General features: G+C 45.5%; 1 pseudogene; it reads right to left on the bottom strand.

Annotated features, from left to right (window-relative positions):
- Positions 1–252: 252 nt before the first annotated feature.
- LOC112742212 (peroxidase E5-like) lies at positions 253–16,349 on the bottom strand (annotated as a pseudogene).
- Positions 16,350–16,922: the final 573 nt, after the last annotated feature.

Genomic DNA, 16,922 nt, shown 5'->3' with positions numbered 1-16,922 from the left:
AGTATATTTTAACATTTGTCGCAAAGAAAATGAGATAGAAAGGGAGAAGTTTATTATAACTAAATATTACATGATTATTAACATTTTACAAGACAAGGAAACTAAAGGCGACATTCTAAAACAAGCAAAGCATACATACAAGAAATTAAAATGAATCCATATAGCAGCACTTTATTAGCGACACTTCCACACATCATATCATTTAATTTCCATATATATATATATATATATATATATATATATATATTAAATTTAAATGGAGCTAACCATACTGATTTCTTGAGAGGATTCTTGTTGTTCTTCTTCTTGGGAGATAACAGTGACCATACCAACAGAAGATGGGTTCACAACGTCACATTGCTTTCTAATTTCACCTTGACACCCAGTTAACACACTAATGTTACCCATTTTGATCATAGACGAAGGCTTCAAAGAAAGCGTTCTCGTCATTAATGAAACCATTTACAATGCTAACGGTATGTTGTTGAGAACAATACTTGGTCACTTTGGAACCTCATGGTTTTGAAGATTCTGGTAGTAGTTGTTGTCAAAGTTGTTGTGTCCAAATTCGTGATGTTACCGGATTATTGGTATCGTTGCTGCAATTTAGTTTCAATGTTTCTAAATAAGTTTTGTTGAGAGTTGGATCGGCTTGGCCGGTGTTGTTGAAATTATCTAATCGGTCACCAAAGTGAGAGCAATAATGACCTCTTCCAATTGTATGAGCACCTGAAAAAAACAAAATTTGTCTTAGATTAGTTGATTTTATGTCTAAGATGTTATTTCACTCGGAAATTATATATATATATATATATATATATATATATATATATATATATATATATATATATATATTCTTGAAGCGACTATTCTATTTAGAAAAATAAAAACAAGACGAATTCTAAATACCTAGCAGAATTTATTTTTTGGGGCAAATGGCAGTATTAAGCCAGCTTGCATGAGAATTTACGTGATTAAGCCAAACAGAAAAATGAGACATGGATCAACCAAAAACATGTCTCTATATAATTTGAATCAAACCCTTTCGAACTAAAAAACTTAGTAATTCGAATCAACCATGTTCGAATTAGTGAGGGAGTTTGCAGTGTGAATAGTTCGAATCCAACTTATTCGAACCATGTAAGGAGAAGTTCGAATTACCTCGATTCAAATTAGTCATGGGGAGTTCAAATCTATCTGATTCAAATTACATGGTGAGAAATTCTGATTATAGTTCGAATGTATCTGATTCAAATTATGTGTATATAATTCGAATTGGACTGTTTCGAATTAAGAAGCCCAAAACGTGTATAAATATGGTGCGAACGTGAATTGAGTTCATTTGAGTGAGACTAAATGGATAGTGAGGAGAGCTTTGTAGTGTTGGTGCATTATAGAGGGTCAATTAAGAGAAAGACACGCTCCGGTGTGAAGTTTACTGATAAAGATCCTCTGAGTATTTTTATGAGACCAACGACAAAATTCGATGGCTTCTTGAATTTTATAATACAGAAACTTGGGCTACAAGGCGTGAAACGTGTTCAGAAGCTATTCTACCGCATTCCGATCTTAGTGCTTAGAGATGACATGAAGTACGATTCTTTCGTTATAGGGAGTGACGAGGATTTGCAGGTCCTGTTCTATTGTCGTCGCCAGTTTTTCGAGGTCAGGACACCTGAGGTGTTGGTAAAGTTGGTTGATGTTGTATCTAGCTTGGGAGGTTCGAACTGGAATACCCAAACTCTAGGCACCGTAGCTGGTTCAAGCTTGAGACCCGTTGGTACATGTTCGTCCGTTCTCGTGAATGCACCTAGGGAGGAGCATATGGCGTCCCCGTCGTTCGTCGTTGATCTCAACTGCAGTGGTGGCGGAGAGGTTGGTATCGTAGAGAGGGTGCCGATTTCTTTGCAGTATGGGACACCGGCTGGGATCGGTGATGCATTGCTGGATGATGATGTGGAGCCTGACCGCATTGCTGATGACAGTGGCGATGACATTGCAGCGAGTAACCCAGCTGGGGCTGGTGGTGGTTCTAGCTCTGGGACTCAGCAGTACCCTCCGCACTTTTTTCATTGGACTTGGATGCCATGAGACAGAAGGGGGTTCCTGCGGAACCCACTGGATTTGGTGCTAGAGATACCCAGGGAACTGGGGGTCTTACAGAGTTTCAGGTTGGTTAGCAGTTTCAGGATAAAGAGGAGGTTGTGTTAAGCGTGAAGACGTATAGCATCCGACGCGGGGTACAGTATAAAGTGGTGGAGTCCGATTATCGCCGGTACGTAGGGAAGTGTTCTGAGTTTGGAAACGGGTGCACATGGTTTATTAGGCTAAGTCTCCGGCAACGCAAGGGTATTTGGGAGGTAAAATGGTACAATGGACCTCATACTTGTCTCGCGACGTCGATCTCGAGCGATCACAGGAGTCTTGATTATCATGTGATCTCGGCCTTCATCTTGCAGATGGTTAGAGCTGATGCATCCGTGTGCATCAAGGTACTGCTGAATGCGACGGAGGCACACTTTGGGTTCAGGCCGACTTATAAGAGGGTCTGGTTGGCCAAGCAGAAGGCTATCGCCCATATTTACGGAGATTGAGATGAGTCATACAACGAGCTGCCACAGTGGGTCTTGGGAGTGCAGCTGACGATGCCTGGTAGTGTTGCAGTGCTGAGGACGAGTATTGTTCTAATGGAGGGACATGTGGACAGTTTGCAAGCCTATTTTCACCGGCTTTTTTGGATGTTCCCACCATGTGACGGACCTAGGTCTGGCACAACATCAAACCGGAGCACATGATCTGCCCGGCTCTCCCAATGAAGATGCCAGAACTGCAAGCTGTACGGGAACCAACGATCACCACCTCTGCCATCCTTGGACATCAAGAAGTCGATGTCGAGGGCGGGCTGGGGTTGAGGCTGTACTCCACCAAACTACGGTAGCACCCGATCTATCTAGTGCCACTCTATGACGGCAAAATATATCAGGGCCGTCACACATCTCCATAACGTCATATGCCGAGGCTCCAATATCTCCAGATGCACAACCTGAAGAACGTCCGGAGAGCTGTACCGCATCCAAATAAACTGTGAAAACATAGCATCAGTGTTTAGCCAAGATCACTTGCTAATCCGAAAGAGAAATTAAATCAGAAGGAATGGTTCAAATACTTACATCCCCAGCCTGTAAGAGGTCTATCATGAGCCTCCACATCTGCACTCGAGGTCCCTTCTCGCTCGCTGTAGGATTGTGACCAGACCACTTGCAACCCACTCCCATGTTATCACGAAATGAAAATATCACCAACTAATATAATAGTATAAACGTAGATATCATAAAATAATAGTAGACGATAGAATAAATTAACAGTACCTCGAGGCCAACGGCTAGCTGAACATATCATATCCAGCGGGTCTAAATCTAGGAAAGCGCCAGAAGATTCATGACTGAAGTAGCTGTAACGGTCCGGCTAACTCCACCACATGTCTGTTCGCCACTCGGCACATACACCGGTATAACCATGAGAGAATAGCTGATCCCCAGCTGTACCCACCCATGTCCTCAAGCCTAGCTACGTATGGGAGCCACCTAATGTGAATGCGGTTGCCGGACTTATCGACAAATAGCTGAGTCCCTAACAGCATCATGATATAGGCCCGGGCATACCTCATAACTGTGGGCTCATCGGCTCCCTCAGGGAGCTCTCCGAAGGTCTCCTAGAACCAGCTGCAGTTCACTGCAAACTTCTGGATTTGGTTCGCAGGAGGTAACATACCCAGCAACTCCTGGAACCACACCCAAGCTGGCCAACCACCCTGGATGTACGTCTGGAAATCTGCCAGGCAACCACTAACATAACGTCCATCGATTGGCAGTCTTAACTGGTATGCCACGTTCTGCAGTGTAATAGTGCACTCTCCGAACGGTATATGGAACATGTGCGTCTCCGGACGCCAGCGCTCAACGAACGCACTGATCAGGGGCTCATCCAGTCTGAACCATCTCTCGTTCAGCCTCGCAAGATGGTATAAGCCGACCATCTGCAAGTACGGAACGTACCTCTCGTCCATACGCATACCTTGCTGCCGTCGGATGCTCGAGATGCATCACTGGGGCTGCAAAGATAATGTTCCAGAAAATAAAAAACAACTTTAATAATTCACTAACAAAAGATCATTCACTAACAAAACCACTAATAAAACCACTAACAAAATCACCAACAAAACCACTAAGAAAATCACTAACAAAACCACCAATAAAACCAGTAACAAAACTACTAACAAAATCACCAACAAAACTACCAACAAAACCAGTAACAAAACTACTAACAAAATCACTAACATAACCACTAGCATCATTCGCTAACGAAACCACTAACGAAACCACCCCCAAAACCACTAACATCATTCACCCCCTAAACCACTAACAAAACCCCTAACAAAATCACTAACATCATTTACTATCAAAACTACTAATAAAATCCCTAAAATCATTCACTAACAATGCCATTAACATCATTCACTATCAAAACCACTAACAATAAATATATAAAAAAATTAAGTTACTCGCTCCTATTTTAAAAGAACAAGTTCGCACTAACCTCTTCGTTGATGACACCAGCTATATGGGCTACTCCATCCAATCGATAAAGTATGTCCAGATTATCCCCCATCGGCTAAATATTCTGCTCAAACCTTTGTTGGAGTCATTTTAGAGGGTTTTCTCTGGAATTTGGTGGGGTATGGATTTGGAATAGTGGTTCGAATGAGGTTGGTTCGAACTTCTTATATAGGCAAAACATGGAGTAATTCGAAACAGCCTGTTTCGAATTACTATGAGCACGAAAACTTGAGTAGTTCGAACCTAGCCCATTCGAATTAGTGTCTCTTTCTGTGTCTGTGTGTAATTCGAATCAGCTTGATTTGAATTAGTGCTTGAGTGTATGTAGTTCGAATCAGTGTGATTCGAATTACTATGAATGTGTAATTTAAATTAGTGTAATTCGAACTATATAGAAATGTGCTCTTGGTAGAACCTTGCAATATTTTTTACTTTGGTGGAATTGTGTAAATTTAACCAATGCTTGGTTTATATGGGTCATTTGTCCTATTTTTTTACCAGTATTTAATTATTAATATTTTTAAGATGTAAGTTAAAAGGATGTACTAAAAAAATTAAATTAATAATTGAATAATAACAAAAAATAATAAATTCTGCTGATTTTTTTAATATTTCTATAAAAACAATAAGGATTAAATTATAATTTCTTAGTTATAAATACTTTGGTAGTATGTTAAAAACTATTTCTTCTAAAAGGTTTTATAAATTTTTAGGTAGAAGTATATAAAATTGTTACCTACCTAATATGTTTTCTTATGTATGAATAAATTATTTTGACTACTAATAAATATTTATGACCTTTTTTTATCAAATTAAATTTTTGAGAGAAATAATTTTATAATAAAAATCAAAATTTAAAGATATTTCTATTTTGCCTAAAACTTAATTTCTGAATTCTAAATTTATTGAGTAGCTAGGGTCAATATATATAATTAAAAAAAAATTTATGTTATTAGTTAAGATATTGAAATTTTTTTAAGTATATCAGAAATATTAATGTTACAGAAATTTTAACCATTTATTTCAATTATGTATATAATTTATAATCAAGATTAACGGTAAAATCTTCTTCCTAAGATATATACCTGAGAGTACAACTAAATCAGTAGTGTTGACGGCTTGAGCAGCAAAAGTTGATTAAAGTTGAGTCACATTGAATGAAAATTTTGGCAGGCTTGTATTAGCGAGGCTTTGGCTTGCATTTAATTCATCCATTCTACTCAGTGAAACGTTTCAAGAAGGACCATCAGACTATTCATATTAATTAATTAAATTAAAATTCAGCTACTTGCTTAATTGGTTTTAATTTATGAGAACTATTTTTCTTTTTTTTTTAGCTGTATTACCTGAGTACTAGATATTATTTGAGCCGCAAGGGGAAGAATACCAGCACAAGAAACAACACCAGGACCAGCATTTTCAACCACTTTTTGATCTGATTCATTCACAACATCGAAATCTCTTATTGAGTTGATATTTGGACTACCGTCTTGCTTGCTCGCCATGTTAGCAGTGGCGTTTTACAACACTGATGCCTCACACCCCTGCCAAAATCATATAAGTTGTAACATAATAATTAACTTAATTCTTATTGTCATGGGACTACTTATTCTAAAAATTTAAACTGATAAAAGGAGACAGATGAATGATTATTTATATCTCTAATATGTTCGTTCATATAATAATTTCTGAGTTCGGGTTTGCATAAATTTTATATAGGTTTCTTTTTTTTTTATTATTTGTCTTATAATGATTTTCTTTATCTTTTGAAGTTCAATAAAAATAGAAGTGTAACTCTAAACTTTTTAGTTATGAAACTCTAATATAATGTCTAATACTATTTTTCTCAAACACTTAGACTGATAAAAAGATGCATAAAAATAATTATATCTTTAAAATTTATTTACTCTCTCATAATAACGGCGTAAAAAGACCTTAGCCACTTAAGTTCTGTATTATGTATATATATTTGATTTAATTATTCAGCAGGTTTCTATGATTTTATGAAATTTTTAGTTAAATTTTATTAATTTAAAAGAATTTTTTTAATAGTTAGATATTTGATTCGAATATTTTTTTTTTAAACGGCAACAATTAATCGAGATGATTTAACAATAATTCTTTATCTATATATTATAAGAAGTTAATTATAAACTTATGTTCGGTAAGTCGGGTACCGGACGGTTCGGGTTGGGACCCTGGAGTCAACACTTGGAATGGTGAAGAGGCTCGTCTGGTCGTGGTTTCCTGGTCCCGGGTATGCGAGGTCCCGAGCACTTCGCGTGTAGAGGGGGGGTGCCACCTGCAAAGACACTCCGACGCTCTTGTCAGAATATGTGCAGGCGGAAAGAAGGTGGTGTAAAAAATGCAACGTACCTTGGGGGGAGAGCCAGTCTCCCCCTTATATACATGTCAGTAGTGGGCCCTTCCAGTGGTCAGGCCCATACCCCCAAGGGCGCTGTCCCGCGGCTATGTGCGAGCCGTACGGGACGCGTGTCCGAATCGGGTGGAGGACGCGTTATTGGGCCGGAGGGAACTCGGGTCGGGTTAACCCGTGTGAGTTTGGGCCAGGCCGTAACAGTGCCCCCGACGCATCAGCGATGGCCGTGAGGGCCATTGGTGGCGCGTGATGTCTACGTTCGTACGTTGTCGTTGGGTCGGCTGGTCGTGGGAGAGACGCGTCTCTTGTGCGCGTGTCTCTTGATCTGCTGTGGCATCTGTTTGCCGTTTCGTTCTCCGCGCTGGGCATTTAATGCTCATAATGATTTGAAAAAACCTGTGCGCAAAGACTATCTTGCCCCTGCTTCCTTTCGCGCTTTTGGAGGTGGTTTTTAAACAGTTTTCTCCCTGTCCACCTCCCACTCTTACTATTTCCAACTCCTTCTCTCCCTAACATCCAAAGCTTCCAGTGCGAACTCCCTCCTGCTTCAACTTTCAGTCCAAGTTTCCTTCATCGTTCCAGGTAATTTTCTGGCTTCTTTCCTTTGGTATCTGTGTTATGTCCTGTTGTTGTGCGATTGTTGCTTGCGTTTGTTGCATGGCTAGTTTATTTTTGTTGAAGGGTTTTTCAATGTTGGGGTAGGTGAGTTAGGGAAGGGGTACCATTCCAGGATAGGTTTTTTGGGTGGTTTGTGTGGTAGGCGTAGTTTTTAGCCGTGTCTGGTCATGATTGAGTTGAACAGGCGTAGTTTCTGAGTTTTTTCGGGCTCCCGACCTCATAGACTAACGGAGTGGTACCCCCGCTGTAGGTATGCCTCGCGTTGTCTCCCGGTCTTCCGGATCTGGTGCGGCTTACGACTCGTATGCTTGGGTGACTGATGATATAAGGAGCTCACCCAACCAGATGGGTTTGGAGGAATTGACGGAGTTCCGGCAAGCCGGCTACTTGTGTGGGGGGACTGACGAAGAGGCCAACTACGAGGCCATTGTCCCTGCTCCCCATGAGCGTATTTATGAGCTCAATTTTCACTCTCCTCGCGTCCCCGATTGGATCTGGTTTTATAAGTCCATGTTCACGCAAGTTGGCGTTCGGATACCGTTCTCCGAGTTTCAAATGGCACTGCTGAACCGGATATCCGTCCCCCCGTCTCAGCTTCATCCGAACAGCTGGGCTTCGATCCGCTGCTTCGAAATGGTCTGCGAGTACTTGGAGCTGCCGGCGTCGGTGGACGTTTTTCTTTTTTATTTCAACCTTACCAACCCCTCCAAACAGGGGAAGGCGAGGAAAGGGTTTCTTTCTTTCCGTGCTGCCCAGGGTAGGAAGATTTTTAGCCTTTTTGAGGACTCCTACCATGGTTTTAAGGATAAGTATTTCAAGGTTCGTCCCATCAAGGGTCGTCACCCCTTCTGGTTGTCGTTAGAGGGGGAGCGCCTTATCCAGACTTACTGGAGTTTTGGCGCGGGGTCGAATCCTTTCGTCAAAGTGTCGTACAAAAGGTTGTCGGCTGTAGATAGGCAGATAGCTGACGTCCTTCTTGCTATCTTTGAAAAGAACCCCGTGAACCCACATCTTCTTATGGGTGAGCGGGAGGCCGCCAGGAGCTATATTCGTGAGTTGTCTTCTTTGTTTGCCTATGTTTCTTAGTCGTTGTTTTTCTCTTTCCGATCTAACGACTAATCGTGCTTGTTGTTTGCTACAGTGGAAATGTCTGCCACCGTGACCGGTCTTGAGAATCTGATGAAGACCTTTTTTGGGGCAAGTGATGACGAGAATGCCCAAGAGAAGGACGTCGGTAAGTCGGAGGGTCCTTCAGGGGAGAAAGAGAGTCAGGCTTCCCCTACCCGGGATACCGAAACGTCGGGAAAACAGACCGTAGGGGGTCAGGCTTCCCCTACCCGCGATGAAGGGCCCGCTGATGGGCACGTGACTCTCACCCCTCATCCGGACAGTGACGTGGAGCTTATCCATACTCCTAAGAAGCGAAAGATGTCTTCCAGCCCGGAAAGGGCCCTTACCATAATGGAGAGGAACTTTGATGCTACCAAATTCATTGACTCCCAACTGATACCCGGGACAGAAGAGCATTTTCATGAAACCGAGCTGTCCGGGCAGGCGAGGTGGATGTATCGCACCTTGCTTCGTGGGGCCGTGATAGCTCGGAAGGCCGAATTTGAGTTATCCGGTACGGAGGCGCTTCGGAGGAAGCTTGAGTCCTCTGCTAAGGCGAACAATGACTTTAAGGCTCAAGTTGAGCTCCTCCAAGGTCAGCTGTCCGAGATGGGGGGGGGGAAGCTCAGTGCTGCTGAGGAGAAGTCGTCGTTTGTTGCGGAGAGGTTGAAGGCGTCCGATGAGACCGTGGCCCGGCTTCTTGAGCGTGAGATGACATTGGACGGTCAACTGAACGCCGCTCAGGGTCGGGTTGTCGCCTTGGAAAAGGAGCGGGATCAGGCCGTCTCGGAGGCGAAGGCCGCTAAAGCAGAGGCCGCTGAGCTTAAGAAGAAGCTTAAGGTGGCCAAGGAGCAAGGGAAGAATGCTATCTTGATGACCGAAGATGCCCTGAAGGCTCAGCTGAGGATTGCTGCTCCTGATTTCGAGACGTCGTCAATTGGTGTTTTCAAGACTATCCAGGACGGAAAATTTGTTGATATGCCGAGGAAGTGAAGTCTTGTAACTTAGGATATTTTGTCGTTTTGTTTGTTTTGAACAATTTACTTGTCCGTTCCATATTTTGACGCTTTATAAGTTATCGTCGTTTGATTGCTGTGATTTGTACTTATTTCGCTGTTTTGTCGTGTTGCCGTTAGCGTGTTACCGTTTATTCTGGGCGGGCTTATTTCTTGTGCCCGTCTCGCCGTTTTCACATTTGGTAACAGTTTGGACCGATTTGGTCGCGTCGTCGTCGAATTGGTTGAGGCCTATGAGCCGTCTGGCTTCCGGGGTGATCAATCCCGGGGTGCCGTTTTAGGTTTTAGTCATGTGAAACAGATGTGAAGTAAGAAAGTTTTATCAAGTAAAAAATTTGAACAAGTGAAAATTACTCATCAGTTGGGCAAGTATTTGACCAAGTAATTAAACAAGATGAATTAACGTGTAGATAGGGCAAATGTCAACTATCTGGTTAGGCTCCCTGGTCGGTGAGCCGGTGGGTCAGGAGTAGAACCTCTTTAGGTTACCTGCGTTCCATGTTCTGGGTATTTCCTTGCCGTCGAGTTTTTCGAGTTTGTAAGCGCCTTTGCCGAGTACCTCCCTTACCCTGTAGGGACCTTCCCAATTTGCCGCCAGCTTACCTTCTCCTGGGGTCGGGACGCCGATGTCGTTGCGCCGCAAGACGAGGTCCTTTTCCTCGAAGTCTCGTTTGAGGATTTTTGCGTTGTAACGCAGGGCTATTCTTTGTTTCAGCGCCGCTTCTGTTAGGTGGGCCATCTCCCTTGTTTCTTCAATCAGGTCTTTCTCGACCGCTTCGCTCATGCCCGCGAGTAGTAGTCGGGGACTTGGTTCGCCGATTTCGACTGGTATTACCGCGTCGACCCCGTATGTTAGGCGAAAGGGAGTTTCCCCCGTGGCACTTTGCTCGGTTGTCCGGTAGGACCATAAGACAGAGGGGAGTTCGTCAGCCCAGTTTCCTTTCTTACTGTCTAGGCGTTTCTTTAGGCCAAGAAGGATGACTTTGTTTGCGGCCTCTACCTGCCCGTTTGTTTGGGGGTGTTCTATTGAGGAAAACTTTTGCTTTATCCCCAAGCCAGAGAGGAATTCCATGAACTTCTTGTCGGTGAACTGGGTCCCGTTGTCTGAGATAACGACCTCCGGGATACCGAAACGGGTTATCACCTGCCTCCACATGAACTTCCGGCAGTTGGAGGACGATATCGTGGCTAGCGGTTCAGCCTCTATCCATTTGGTATAGTAGTCAATGGCCACAATGAGGTATTTGACTTGTCCTGGGCCGACCGGGAAAGGTCCCAGGAGGTCGACTCCCCATTGTGCAAAAGGTCGTGTAGTCGTTAGCGAGCTTAGCTCGGAGGCCGGTGCTTTGTGGAAGTTGGCGTTTTGTTGACACTTCGTGCATTTTCTGACGAATTCCTTTGAGTCCTTCATCATTGTCGGCCAGTAGTATCCTGCTCGGATGAGCTTCCTTGCTAGGGCTTTGCCCCCGATGTGGTGTCCGCAACACCCCTCATGGACTTTCCTGAGCACGTAGTCCGTTTGGTCGGGGTGTAGACACTTCAATAGGGGCTGGCTAAGTCCCTTTTTGAATAGTTGTCCCTGTATGATTGCATATCTGGCCGCCTCCCTTCTCAAAGCTTTGGCTGCTTTCTCGTCTTCGGGTAACTTGCCGAGTTCCAGGAAGTTGGTGATGGGGTCTAGCCATGAGGGGCTCGACTCCGTCAAGTGGAGGGCGACCGTTGGTTCCTTTATCATGCCCTGGATTAGCGACCGGTTGCCCGATCCTGGCTTTGTGCTCGCCAGCTTCGACAGGAGGTCTGCTCGTGTGTTCCTTTCTCTTGGAACGTGCTGGACGATGACCTCCTGGAACTGTCTTGTCATTTCCTTAACCTTTTCCAAGTATTTTTGGAGGAGGGGGTCCCGGGCTTGGTAGCTTCCGTTTACCTGTGAGGTGACGACTTGGGAGTCGCTGCATACTTCGACCCTCGTCGCCCCGACTTCCCGAGCCAGCATTAGTCCGCCTAGGAGAGCCTCATATTCTGCTTGGTTGTTCGACACTGGGAACTTGAATTTGGTCGATTGCTCGTAGATGACCCCTGCTGGGCTTTCCAAGATGACCCCTGCTCCTCCGGACGTTTGGTTGGAGGCTCCGTCGACATGAAGCCTCCACCGTGTGCCTGTTTCTTCGGGAGGATCCCCTGTTACCTCCACCAAAAAGTCTGCCATTGCCTGGGCTTTGATTGCAAGTCGGGGCTCATACTGTAGGTCATATTGCGAGAGCTCGATGGCCCAGGTCATCATCCTACCAGCCAAGTCAGGTTTTTGCAGTATTTGTCGAATCGCCTGATCTGTCCTCACGACTATACGGTGATTCTGGAAGTATTGTCTTAACCTTCGGGAGGACACTAGGAGCGCCAGCGCTAGTTTTTCCAGTTTGCTGTACCTCAGCTCTGGTCCCTGGAGTGCCTTGCTCACGAAGTAAACGGGCTGTTGTGTCTTTGCCACTTCTGTGACGAGGACCGCGGCAAGCGCTTCCTCGGTTACTGACAGGTAGAGGTAGAGCGGTTCTCCGGCTCTGGGTTTCCCGAGAACTGGTGGTGCCGCCGAGATTTCCTTGAAGTGGTTGAATGCCTCTTCGCAAGCTGGGGTCCATTCGAACGTTATTCCCTTTCTCATTAAATTGAAGAAGGGTAGGGCTCTTGCTGTCGATGCGCCGAGGAAACGGGATAAAGCTGTCAGTCTTCCGGCAAGCCTCTGGACGTCTTTGATGCAACCCGGACTCTTCATCTGAAGGACCGCTTGGCACTTTTCGGGATTGGCTTCCACTCCTCTTTGAGTGATCATGAAGCCCAGGAACTTTCCGGCCTCCATGGCAAACGCGCATTTGAGCGGATTAAGCCTCATGTCGTGTTGTCGTAGGGACGAGAAAACACCGTTAAGGTCACTCAGGAGATCGTCAGGTCGTGCGGTCTTTGCGAGTATGTCATCCACATAGACTTCTACTGTTTTGCCCATGAGTTCGCTGAATATCTTATTCATCAACCTTTGGTACGTGGCTCCGGCATTTTTTAGACCAAACGGCATTACCTTGTAACAGTAGATGCCCCCTGGCGTTATGAACGCCGTTTTTTCCTCGTCAGGTCGGTGCATCGGTATCTGATTGTACCCTGAGTAGGCGTCCATGAAGCTCAGATATCTGTACCCTGCCGCCGCGTCGACGAGTGCATCAATATTAGGTAGGGGGTAGCAGTCCTTGGGACAAGCCTTGTTGAGGTCAGAGTAGTCTACGCACATTCTCCACCTCCCGTTGTGTTTTTTAACCAGAACCACATTCGACAACCAAGTCGAGTAGTCCAGTTCCCGGATGAATCCCGCTTCTAAGAGGCTGGCCGTTTGCTTGGCCACCTCTTCCGCCCTCTCCTGCGACATTTTTCTCCTTCTCTGGGCCACTGGTTTGGCTCCTGCCTTTACGGCCAGGTGATGCGACATGAGCTGGGGATCTATCCCGGGCATGTCGGCAGGTGTCCAGGCAAAGAGGTCGGCATTGGCCCTGATCATTTCCATCAAAGGCTCCTTTATCTCGTGGGGGAGGTTTCTGTTTATGAATGTGAATTTATCGTCCTCCTCGCCGACTCTGAACTTTTCCAAGTCTCCTTCTGGCTCTGGTCTGGGTTTGTCGTCTACCCTGGCATCCAGGTCGGCCAGGAAGACCCCTGACGCTTCTTTGGATTCTTTCTGAGAGAAAGGCTGGCGTGGTCGCAAGCGACCGCCGTTTCCAAGTCGCCTCTGAGGGATCCCACGGATCCGTCATCGGTGATGAACTTCATCACCAGTAGTTTTGTACTGATAGCTGCCCCCAAGTCGTTAATGGTCTTTCTCCCCAGGATGATGTTATAAGCCGTCAAATCTCGTAATATCACAAAGTATGCCATGACTGTTCTCCTTCTTTGCCCTAGTCCCACAGAGGTCGGGAGTGTGATGATTCTGTCCGGCTTGATGAAGTGGTCACCTAACCCTACCACACCGTGCTGGTGGGTCGTCAGGTCGGAATCTCTCAATCCCAAGGCATCGAAAACGTTCCGGAACATGATATTTGAGTCTGCCCCCGTGTCTACCAGGATTCGTTTGACGAGGCCAGTTCCGACCCTAGCCGTGATGACCATGGGCGGACTTTCCGGCGCCTCGTCGAACCATTGATCCTCCGGGCCGAAAGAGATAGTTGGGAGACCCTTAAGACTTCTAACGGGTGAGGTGGAGATAGCTAGGACCTTGGCATCTTTTTTCTGTGCCGATTTCGACTTCGGGGCGGTATTTCTGGCCGTTACCACGTTTACCACCGTGAGGCCGTGGTCGTCACCTTCTGGTTCTTATCGTCGCCTCGTTGATCGGGATCTATCTTCGGTGTCGTGGTCTCGGTTGCGTCTCCTTGGTTCCCTTATAAGGTGGGCGAAATCGGCGAGTTTGCCGTCCCTGATAGCTTGCTCGAGGGCGTCTTTTAGGTCAAAACAGTCTTGGGTCTTGTGCCCATAACCCTTGTGATACTCGCAGTAGAGGTTCTTGTTTCCTCCCGTCCTGCCCTTCAGTGGTCGGGGCTTCGCCAGTATCCCCTTTTCTGCTATCTGTTGGTAAACTTCTGTGATCGATGCCGTGAGGGGGGTGTAGTTGGTGAACTTCCCAACTCGGGGGAACGGTTTGGGTGGTTTACTCGGGCCGCCGTCCCTGGCGTGTTCCTTTGGTCTTTCTCTGGCTTCGAAGTGCCGGGCTTGGTTATAGGCCGGCTGCCGTTTATTGGCAGCCACAACCCGGCTGACTTCCTCGTCGTTAATGTATTCTTTGGCCACGCACTGGATCTCTTGCATTGTCCAGACGGGCTTTGTGGTGAGGTGTTTCCTGAAGTCCTCATTCGAGAGTCCGTTCGTTAAACACAAACTTGCCACTGAGTCCGTCAGACCGTCAATTTCCAAGCACTCGTCATTAAAACGGTCCAGGTACTTCCTGGTCGGCTCTCTGGGTCTTTGTGTCACCCCCAGCAAATTAATTGGGTGTTTGGCTTTGACAATCCTAGTGGTGAACTGAGCCAAGAAGGTGTGGCTGATGTCGGAAAATTGGGTCACCGAGCCTTGCGGGAGGTTGTTAAACCACCGTATTGCCGGGCCCGCTAAGGTGACCGGGAAAGCGCGGCATCTGACCTCGTCTCCCACCCCTTCTAGGTTCATCCTGGCCTCAAAGGCCGTCAAGTGTTCCAGGGGGTCTTGCGTTCCGTCATACTTCATGTCTGTCGGCTTGTCGAAGTGTTTCGGTAGTCGGACCTCGAGTACGGAGTGGTGGAAAGGAGTCGCTCCTATTATGACGGGTCCTCGGGCAGTTCTTCTCGACTCGTTGTTCTCGCGGTGAGCTTCCTCGTCGCCCCTGTTCGACGCGCGCCGTCTTTCGTGTCGGGCGTAGATAATGGGGTCGCGACTTCTTCTTCTGGGGCGTACCCGCCCCCCCAGTGCTCTCCGATTCGTATTGGGGGCTCGGCGTGCGCCTCGAGCGGCTCCTTGAAAGGGAACGGGTGGGGCTCCGCTCCGGGGAGCGTTGGTCGCGCTCTGTTTCTGCTAGCCTGCGCTCTAAGTCCTGCATTCTGTGGCGTAGTTCTTGCATTATCCTGGCGTGGTTATCACCCGTCCCCCCGAAGGGGCGTCTCTCGTGAGTCTGTGTCGCATCCCTCGGGGGTGACCGTTGCTGTTGTCGGGATTCCGTCGCGGCGGCGCCTCCCCCGAGCACGGGAGGCGCTACCTCAGAACCTGTCCCAGTCTGGACCAGCACGAAATCCATGGACGAGTCCCCACAGACGGCGCCAATGTTCGATAAGTCGGGTACCGGACGGTTCGGGTTGGGACCCTGGGGTCAACGCTTGGAATGGTGAAGAGGCTCGTCTGGTCGTGGTTTCCTGGTCCCGGGTATGCGAGGTCCCGAGCACTTCGCGTGTAGAGGGGGGGTGCCACCTGCAAAGACACTCCGACGCTCTTGTCAGAATATGTGCAGGCGGAAAGAAGGTGGTGTAAAAAATGCAACGTACCTTGGGGGGAGAGGCAGTCTCCCCCTTATATACATGTCAGTAGTGGGCCCCTCCAGTAGTCAGGCCCATACCCCCAAGGGCGCTGTCCCGCGGCTATGTGCGAGCCGTACGGGACGCGTATCCGAATCGGGTGAAGGACGCGTTATTGGGCCGGCGGGAACTCGGGTCGGGTTAACCCGTGTGAGTTTGGACCAGGCCGTAACAACTTTAAACTATAGAAAAAATGAATTAAAATTTTAGTGATGAAGTTATAAAGAACCAAGTAATAACGAACTAAATGTATGTATTCCGTTATTAGAATGAATTTGTTGCATTATTATGTGTTCCCTATGCGCAAGTTAATAAGTATATATACTTACAAGTTACAAAGAACAAAACATTGATGAAAGTGAAGGCTGAGGAGGTTGGCAAAAAAGCGAGGATCAGTTTGTGAAGCGTTGACTATGACTTGACTCACAACTGAATGGAGATTGGGACATGTTTCATTGTAAAACGAGGGATCAAGCTGTGCCTCTGATGACGACGTTATTGCTAACATAAACACAAGGCAACTACTCATCATCTTCATGTTTAATTTTATTTCCTCTAAAATTAAAGACACTTTTGATTTCTCTTTTAATTTATGTGAGAGACATGCAAAATAATGAACCTTTATATAGAGAGCAAAATGGTGAAAGATGACGATATGCCGCTTAGGATGTAGGTACATAGTTATATTCTATGATTATTTTATACATATACTAAAATCAATCATTAAAGTTAGTCACTAATATAAAATATATGTTTAAATATAAATATATATTAAAAATAAATTAAATTATATATTTATTTATACATAAATATCTTGATGACTGATTTAATTTTAATATATAAATAATATTTTTTTTGTATATTCTAATATCTAAAATAATTGTCCATGGTCATATATAATTCAATTCATCAAATTCTATATGATTCGGTCTTTATTTTTTTAATAATTAATGAGAGCGATATATATTTTCGGATAGTCCTTTGTAAGAGTGTTCAAGATCCAATTCACTCCTATTCAACCTGGATCCAAATTATATATTTTCGGATTTAAATTCGTCATTTTTATCTAGTATATTTATTAAATTAAATTTTTAAATATAATATTTGATTA

This window comes from Arachis hypogaea, chromosome 14 (genome assembly GCF_003086295.3).
Source record: "Arachis hypogaea cultivar Tifrunner chromosome 14, arahy.Tifrunner.gnm2.J5K5, whole genome shotgun sequence".
Lineage (NCBI taxonomy): Eukaryota > Viridiplantae > Streptophyta > Magnoliopsida > Fabales > Fabaceae > Arachis > Arachis hypogaea.
This window is presented reverse-complemented; position numbering and strand designations above follow the sequence as displayed.